This window comes from Mastomys coucha, unplaced genomic scaffold (assembly GCF_008632895.1).
Source record: "Mastomys coucha isolate ucsf_1 unplaced genomic scaffold, UCSF_Mcou_1 pScaffold4, whole genome shotgun sequence".
NCBI lineage: Eukaryota > Metazoa > Chordata > Mammalia > Rodentia > Muridae > Mastomys > Mastomys coucha.
Window position 1 is genome coordinate 46829869 of NW_022196910.1, and position 9129 is coordinate 46838997.

General features: G+C 42.0%; 1 protein-coding gene and 2 long non-coding RNA genes across 12 annotated transcripts in view; 2 read left to right on the plus strand and 1 right to left on the minus strand.

The window, feature by feature from the left end:
* Grip1 (glutamate receptor interacting protein 1) overlaps positions 1-9129 on the plus strand; it is a 648195-nt gene that overhangs the window by 311091 nt on the left and 327975 nt on the right. The gene's annotated exons all lie outside the window — the stretch shown is intronic.
* LOC116075874 lies at positions 7937-8540 on the minus strand. The gene is made up of 2 exons (XR_004112748.1): positions 8410-8540; positions 7937-8198 (listed from the first exon to the last, which is right to left on the minus strand). It is a non-coding gene; the product is annotated as an uncharacterized LOC116075874 (long non-coding RNA).
* LOC116075876 overlaps positions 8645-9129 on the plus strand; it is an 11848-nt gene continuing 11363 nt past the window's right edge. Inside the window, exon 1 of one of the 3 annotated variants that reach the window (XR_004112750.1) lies at positions 8645-8950. This is a non-coding gene — a long non-coding RNA (uncharacterized LOC116075876). The remainder of the gene's footprint in view (positions 8951-9129) is intronic. The other 2 variants (XR_004112749.1, XR_004112751.1) reach the window with 2 other exon arrangements.

Below are 9129 nucleotides of genomic sequence, written 5' to 3' on the forward strand. Positions count from 1 at the left end.
GCAACTCTCCTCATTTGACAGCCCTGAGGCATTCTTTTCTTCAGTGATATAACAAAGAGCATCCACTGACATCCACACCTTTCAGTTCTTCTTGTAGAAGTTTGAATCTCCGCTGGGTTTACTTTCTTTTTCAACAGCCAAGAATTCTAAACTGGTTTCTACCCTGATGTTATAGCTAGCAAATGTTGCCAAGGCAGAATTCTTTCTTACAGCTGGACTGGGCCTTCATGAGATGTTTACTTTGTGAAATACTACAGACCAGTTTATTTGAGAACTAAGTCCTAGATAATGTCCTCCCATGGCCCATACTCTAGTGTGCAGATGCAGAGATCACTGCTCATAGGATATTTCTGCATCATTCCTGTGTCCTGCTCTTCAGTGGCCCTTTCCAGTGTACTTGATTATCTATATCCCCTTCCTCCTCCCCTCCCTCCTCCCTCCTCCTCCCTCTGCCCACATTTCAGTCAGATTCCCTTCTGCATTACAGAAAATCTCAGTCACTTTTTCACAATGGCCCTGTCCATCCTCTGACAAGAGCTTCAGATCATTTAACTTGGCACCCAACCATGTAATGAAATATTTTATATATTTTTCTTATCCACTGAATTATAAGCTGCTATTGAACAAAAAACATTTTCTTGTACATTTTTATGTCTGGAATGACTAGCCTAATGTCTGTAGCATATTTCATAAAAATAAATGTTGGATGAATTGCTACACTTATTGATCAGCTTGGGTTTCCTTATTGGTTCTCTGTGATTTATTTTGTTTCTGTTTTTGACAGTTTTATATACATATATAAATGCCCAATGTGCTATGGTTCTTTCCATGTCCCGTTACCATCTGCCATTCTTTTCCCTCTGGTCACTTCTCCTCAATTAGCCACCCATGGCTATGACACCAGGGAATAACAGCCCGTCGTATAGCTGCCATTAAGCCAATAGCTCTTCAGGAAGGGTGCAACCCCATGAACACCTTCCGTATCAGCAATCGAACACTGATGGTCCCCAGTCTTGTACAGGTGTTCATTTCTGTTATGTGCTCATGATGGCCACATCCCTGGAATATCAGGGTCACAGCATTCTCTGCCACTCCTCCTCTGCCTCTCTCTTCTACATTCTTTCTTCTCCTTCTTCCATCATATCCACTAGGCTTTGTGTATGTGTGCGTGAGTGTGTATGTGTGCATATGTGTGTGTATGTGTGTGTCTGTGTGTGTGTGTGGTGTGTGTCTGTGTGTGTGGTGTGTGAGTGTGTGGTGTGTGTATGCATGCATATGTGTGTGTATGTGTGTGTGTATGGTGTGTGTGTGTGTGCATGTGTGTGTATGTGTGTGTCTGTGTGTGTGGTGTGTGTGTGTCTGTGTGTGTGGTGTGTGAGTGTGTGGTGTATAAGTGTGTGGTGTGTGTGTGTGTGTGTGCGCGTGCGTATGTGTGTGTGTATGTGTGTGTGGGGGGGGGGGGGTCGTGACAGATGTCCTGTTTAGGATGAAGAACTCACTTAATCCCAGCACCTAGACCAGACAGAAATGTCTCTATTATTCTTATCCTTTTAAAAGAAGCTTTTCCTGACCCAGGGTTACAGCAACATGAGTCTATAATCATACACATAAAGATTTAAAAGAAATCATGTCCGTTTAGGGTACAGCAGTGTGTATTTCCCTTTTTAGCCCATGACCCACTCAACCATACAGTGCCATGTGTCTCGTACCTCCTATGGACTGGTCCTCCAATCCAATCACAGAGCAGTTGGGTACCTCCAAGAGGACTGGTCCTGGTATAACACTTACGCTATACAGTTTCTAATTTAGACTTATCCCTTGTAACTTGTCTTCTGCTTTGATTTATCAATAGTCTTGGCAAAACCAATGAGCGCTTTGGTGGTATCTCACATGAGTTATCTGTAATCCATGAATACTGTATCCAGGTTCAAACTCTGCTCCTGGATGCTCACTCTGTAGAAGAGTCCTTTTACTGACTACTTTATAAATGTCACCATCAGGATGTAGAAGTAATGTGATAGATTTGCCACCTGGGGACCATAGAAGCTTTATCCATTGTTTGCTGTGTTTATACCTTGTGTGATGGAGAGATCTTTTCTGTTACACCTGATGCATACAATATCTATCCCTGACACTCAAGTAGCCCCTGCAATGAAATGCTCCCTTCTGCCCTTTTGCTTTTATAGGACCACTGTGGCTATTCAGATGGTTAGTCCAACTCATTGATCTCCTGCTGGCTATGGATTAACAGTCACACAAGACTCTACATTTAGTAACTGTAGGCTGTACTAATGGAACTCTTTTATAATATAATGAAACTATTATGTCAGGTGGGTTGTTCAAGCAGCAAGGGAAGGTGACTGACTAGGGTGTCAAAAACCATGAAGTGCTGGGTTGCAGTCATAGGTACTGAGTCTGAAGGAACCATGGGTTCACTGAAGTGCAACCCTGGAGACATGGGTGGTGGTGTAGGCCTCAGGGGCCCTGGTTAACAAGGAGTTTGAGTGCTTCTCAGCTGGGGGACCTCATTCAGAATCTTAGAATGTACAGTGGGATCTAGACTCATGCAGAAACGTTAGACAGCCGTAATCCAGCCCAGGGGATTCAGAGCATAGGCCCATTATACATACTCTAGGGAACAGGATTCTGGAAAAGGTCCAGGTACAGACCCAAAAAGAAGTCTATGCAACAACTGATGTATTTGTTACTCAACTTGCCTATGGTCATTCTTAAAAAAAGAAAAATCACTTCTTCTGTGTGCCTCACACTTAATATGTGGTTTGATCTTGTTGAGTAAGTCATTTTGTGACTTCGGATAATTTCTCTTCAGGATTCTGACCCTGACTGGGATTCATAATAAAGAGCCCTTGGTCACTCTACCAATCCAGACAAGAGCAGGTGTCCCTGATCCCACCTATTGTAACCCACGTTATGGAGGAACGTGTCATTAACCACATGGATCTCAATAGTCTTTTTCTGTCCCAGCCTGTTTCAGGATAGAATTATATACTTCCCAATAACTGGAGGCTCTAGCTAGTTCTCTTTCTAGCAAATATTTGGGTGCTTGGTGCATTTCAGACACTGTGCCAAGACCTGGGATGGATATTAGGTGAGCAAAGTCAGGGCATGATCTTTAGCTTTAGAATGGCTCTCTTCCATACATACATACATTATAGTAGACTGCGTGTGTGTGTGTGTGTGTGTGTGTGTGTGTGTGTGTGTGTGTTTTGTAGGAGTAATCCTTACTTGACATTCAGAATCATCTTTTATTGGGTTCTACACTCACAAAACCCAATCAGGAAAGACTACAGCCTTGCAGTGAATTAGAATATTTTTATAATAAAGATATGATGAAAATACCAACTATTTTGTTAGATGTATGTGCTGCTCTTTTTCTCAGGATGAATTCCATTCTCGCATGTTTTTACCTCCTTTGCTCATCATTCACTGCCTTGAATTAACTACTATTTTCACTTGTGAAAATATAGATAATAAATTTGACTGACATTTTCTCTTTATTTTTTTTATTGCCTCACTGTGTTTCGTTTGCCCTTTTCTTCTCTCAGCTTACAACTTCATATTACTGTCTGGGGAGATAACAGCTCTCCCTTCAAATGTTATTGTTCTCTGTTCCTCATTCAGTCTCACTTGGAGCAATGTTACAATGTAATCTTGGCATGTTTCTGCATAAAATGAGTAGAGAGGGACACACCAGATATGGTTAGAGATCCCTCTCATCCAAACAGTGGAAATCTATATATCCACTAATTTTCAATTAACCTTTCTTCAAGATGATCTTAGGAATGCTAGAGTTGTTCTTCTGTGGCTCTCTAACCGACTTCTTATGGTTATGTATTCTATGTCTGAAGGTCTTGATGAGATGCTAGCATCCACACTGGGCAACAAAGCTGCTTCTGGCAACTTCATAGCAGCTCCTTGATGATTACCAGGTCCAAGGTCAGTTTCTTACTAGAACTTGGTTCTTGGTTTTCTTCTCCCTTCCACTCTCTTTTACCTTCTGTCTTCCATTTCTCTCTGCCTTTGTCTCACCCCTTCCCCTTTTCCTTCCCTCCTTCTTCTTTATCCTTCTCCCACTAGGAAACTAATTCGTCTGCATGATGTGGCTTTGTTGGGAGGCAGAGCCAATCTGTGCCAGCAGAGTATTGTTGTGTTTTTCTAAAGGCACACGCAAGGAAGCAGAGGCCTAGGGCTAGAACTAAAAGCCTTGTAGCCCACCCCAGTCACCTACCCCAGTTAGCCACACAACATCTGAGCAAGTGTTCAAACATGGTCCTGTGGGAGAAACTTCAAATCCAACATATAACACAAAATTGCCTAACCAGTCTGTGTCTGTATATATGTGTGTATGTGTATATATGTATATACATATATATGTATGTATATATAGCCAGAAATTGAATCCCTGCCATTTCTAAAAGGAAAAACAAACAAAACAACTTCTTTGTAAGAAAAGCGGAAATGGAAACACTTTCAGTAAAAATGCAAATAGAACAGGACTGTTAACTTCACAGGATCAGGCTTTTCATGGAAGAAAGTCTTTATGAGGTTTCAATAGTAAAACTTGGAAGCCCTTATAAATCAAGGCAGCAGCATGATGGGAGAATAATGCAGGAGCAGAAACATGGCATACCTGTAGCACAATGCAGGGGAGAGACAGTACAATGGTGTATAACTTTACACCAGTTTTCTGATTTATCAATAGAGAATTGTTTTCTCTAACATGAGTCTCGTAAAGATTGGTAGGGAGAATGATTCCCCAGAACAAAAGAGACCCAAGCAAAGACAATCACAAGGGAAGAGCTAGCTATTTCATGAAGATATGAAGCCATGATGTTCTAGAAACTTGAAGAACATTCACATAGCTCTAATGGTGTCGCTTAGCTACAGCAACCGAGCATGCGGCTGCAGAGTATGTGAAAGGTGGGTGGTTCAAATTGACATATGTTAAGTGCAGATACATACTAGAGTCCAAGTCTTAGTACATTCTGAAACATAAAACACTGTATTAGCTTCTAGGTTAATTTCATGGTAAAATGTAACATTTTTTTAATAATAGGTTGAATTTATTATGGAATTTGATTAACTTGGTTTTTTAAATGTAAATACAAAAACTTTTATATTTAGAGAAAAAGATTTTCTAAAATTTTTGTCTCTGTGTGTGTCAGTTTCCACTAGTGTCCAGGAAGCCCAACAGAGGACATCAGATCCCCTGGATCTGGAGTTAAAGGTGGTTGTGAGCTGCACGGATGAATGTTCAGAACTCTGAAAGAGCAGGAGGCACTTATAACCCTTCAGCCATTTCTCCAAGCCCCAGAACATTTTAACTGCATATGAGAATCCCATTCTGGTCTTGCAGGTCTGGCCTATTGTTGTCCTCTCTCCCAAGTTAGCTCACTTGTATGCTGATTTTATTGAGTACTCTCTTTAATCAGTTTGGAAGTTTTATTTTTAAAATAGAAAGCAGATTTAAATAATCAGAATGCATAACATAATTATGGACTTATTTTTTTGGATAATCCCAAGAGACATAAATGGGAAATAAAAGATTCTTCCTTCCTTCCTTCCTTTCTTCCTTCCTTTCTTCCTTCCTTTCTTCCTTCCTTCCTTCCTTCCTTTCTTTCTTCCTTCCTTTCTTTCTTCCTTTCTTCCTTCCTTCCTTTCTTTCTTTCTTTCTTTCTTCCTTCCTTTCTTTCTTCCTTTCTTCCTTCCTTCCTTCCTTTCTTTCTTTCTTTCTTCCTTCCTTTCTTTCTTCCTTTCTTCCTTCCTTTCTTTCTTTCTTTCTTCCTTCCTTCCTTTCTTTCTTCCTTTCTTTCTATCATTTCTCTGTGTATGTGTGTGTGTGTGTGTCTGTATGTGTACATATACATGTGTTGCTCACAGAGGCTGGAAGAGTGTTCTGGGATGTCCCAAAGTTACAGTTACAGGCACTTATGAGCTGTCCAACTTAGGTGCTGTAAACCAAACTCAGGTCCTCTGGAAGAGCAGCAAATGTTTGCAACCACTGACTGATATATCTTTCCAACCCCTTAAGTAATTTAAAAGACCAAAGTTCCAGTATTGGTAAACAAACTACATCAAGAAGAAGCTGCTGGAAGAATTTGTTGACTCTTAGTAACACTCTTGTGCCTTTGAGTAGAATTGATGTTTTATCTTCTTTGAGAAAGAGAACTTTGAACAATTCTTAAAACTTTCTGAGCACTGCTCTTATTACCCAAGGAAGCTTGGTTGAATTGGAATTTGCTTCTTTTATTGCTTTCTTAACTTTAAAAAGTTAATTTTCTCTTACATTGAACACATATATGCCCATACCATGTATATATCTGACTATTTTGAGCAATGATGAAAAGCTATACACCCAAAGCAGAGAAAGTGTGGCTGCCTCTGCCTCCCGTAAGGCACTAGCTCTATGGCCTTGGGTAAGTTGCCCAGCCTCCTCCAGTCTAATCCTTTCCAATGTAATATTTAGGTTATGTGACAAGTACTCATTGGACTGTTGTAGAGATAAAATGAGATCCTTGTCTGTGGCATTCAGCTCAGCCCCTGGCACATTAATTTCAGTAAATAGTAACTGGTTTTATTGACAGACTTTTGATTCCGAAAACAGCTTTCACTTACTTTCCCATAGTCCAAGCCTTTATTGTTCTAATGGGATAAACTGACAGAGGCCAGAGTGGTTTTTTTCTAACCTTTTTAATGGATTAAAAGCACTCTTGGCATTGGAGCTCAAGTATCAAAGAATGTAGGCCTTGGGCCAGGAGCCAGATAGTACTGCTGGCTTCTGGGAAAGAAGCTAGAGTGAGCAGAGTCCTAGCATCCCATCCCTGAAGGGCCCAGGCTCACACCCATGCTAAACCTGACATGTGTGTGAACTGTGCTTCCTAGTCATAGACAGGCTTACGACCAAGCACTCTCCCATGCCAGAAGCAGGAGATGAGGCATGATCTGAAGTCTATCTTGGGTCATGATAGAATCCAGGTGGGGCTGGGAACGCTAGATGGTACACGGAATTGAATTTTGGCAACATACATTCATCATTAGAGGTCTAACATATATGTCAATGACAAGCATATCTAAATGCTAGAATAGTCCTGGCCTCCGGGCTTTGGGGTCTGGACATACTTCCGGTCATCAGGTGCATATGTCAGAAGAGTTTGGGTAAGACTGAAAGGACTGCAGCTGGAGCTGCCAGAAGTCAGATCACAACCCAGGAAAGCAGGATAGGTGTTGTTGGGAGAGTCTCAGTTTCCTGATTCATAAATTTATAGAATCTATGGGTGAGGGAGACAGGGCCAACAATGAAGCCAGGCTCATTTTTGATAACTGAGCCTTAGTATGTATTCAGCAAAATTAATTTTATGCTTTTCCTTACAGATCTGTACTGACACTGTTCTTTCATGGTTGCTTAACTGAGTTGAACATGTAGAAGAGATTAGGTTTGCATATTGAAAAGTGAGGTTAGGAGAGGAAACTAATCCACGTTTCTCTTCCTTGTTAGAGGAAGAGCATAAAGACAGAAGTAGTCAAGTGTTGATGGCACCAATGGTCAGTTTCATGGGTGTAGCTACCATTGAGAGACTGTGGGAAAACAGCGAACAGTTGTATCACAGTTGTCTGGGGCTTAGAGCCAATGGTTTCCTCTGGGAAAGATGAAGGGTCTTCCTTTGAGACATGTCTTCCCTTGGCCTGTGAACAAGTCAACTGTTAAGCCACACTGCCAGCTCAAGCATGTGACCGTGTACTTTTGTGTGAATCACTCTGCATTCCTAAGCTTTAGTTTCTTCAAGTGGACAACAGGTGTAAATGTAGGTGTAAAGACCTACACCTTGGGAGTGCTATGACCCTGTGTATGACCTGCACACATTCAGTGACTTAACCTTAATGGATATTATACTCGTTTGCTAACTTAGTAACCTAATCCTTTTAGCTCAGAACTTTATTATGACCAAAGAACATCTAGAGTCATTGCTGAGAAAATGGGCACGTTTTGAAATCATGCCAGTCTAGTAGCAAATAGATAAGGCTCGCCTGATCAAGAAGCAGGATTCCTAGGAGACGTCTAGGTGAAGTACAGGCTGCATCTCACAGTACTGTAAAAGGCAAGTTGGGCAGGAACATTCCTAGCTCAGAAGCAGAAGCAGAGCATCAGAGCATCCACCCAGGTGGGCGGCATATTTGTCCTGTTAGGGAACCACACAAGGAGAAAACAATCATGGTCTTTGCTAATGCCCTTCCCTGGCCATAGCTGCTCTCATCTTCCCAATGTGGCTGCCCATCCTTCCTGCTGGCATACTTAGGGAACCTTCCATCATCTCTCCCCTGCTATTCCTCCATGGCTTTCTAGCTGGACTCTATGCCCACTCTTTCCTGCTCCTTATGATCCATCCTTACCAGCTCACAGCCAAGTTCCTTGTGGGAACACACACTGGGCAAGTTCCTTGTGAGGACACACACTGGGCATCTTCCTTGCAGGAACACACGCTGGGCTGTAGCTCTTTCCTGCCTAAAGTCCTTCAGTGGTTTCATACTTCTCTTGTGGTAAATGACTGGAATGTTCATTGTCACCTCCTAGGCTTCCCTATTGTGACTCCACAGATCTGACCTTACCAGCTCTCTCTGCTTTCATCCTCCTCAGCCACTCTCCCAACTTCTTTTCAGTCCTCAGCCTGGAGGCCTTCCCACAAGATGAATTAGACAGCAAACTGCCTGCCTCCCCTTCCCTGCCTTCATGTTAAGCGAAGCCCTCCCTGACATCTTTTAGTTAGTTAGTGCCAGTTGTTAACAGCCATCTCTGCACTCCGCCTATCTTTAATAGCCTCTTACTGCATTAGACACCAGTCTGGTAATCCAGCTTTGTACCCATAAGACCATAAAATCAGGGCACCTTGTTTCTTGTGGGATCCAGAAGACCCATCATGATAACTGGTACATGGTGAGCAATGGTTAAATAGTTATGGAAAGAGGGCAGTGGTGAATGCTTAGCATAAAGCATGCACAAGCATTAGATCCTGAGTTCAGATCTCTACCACTCAGGTTAACAAGAAACGAAGGAAGGAAGGAAGGAAGGAAGGAAGGAAGGAAGGAAGGAAGGAAGGAAGGAAGGAAAGAAGG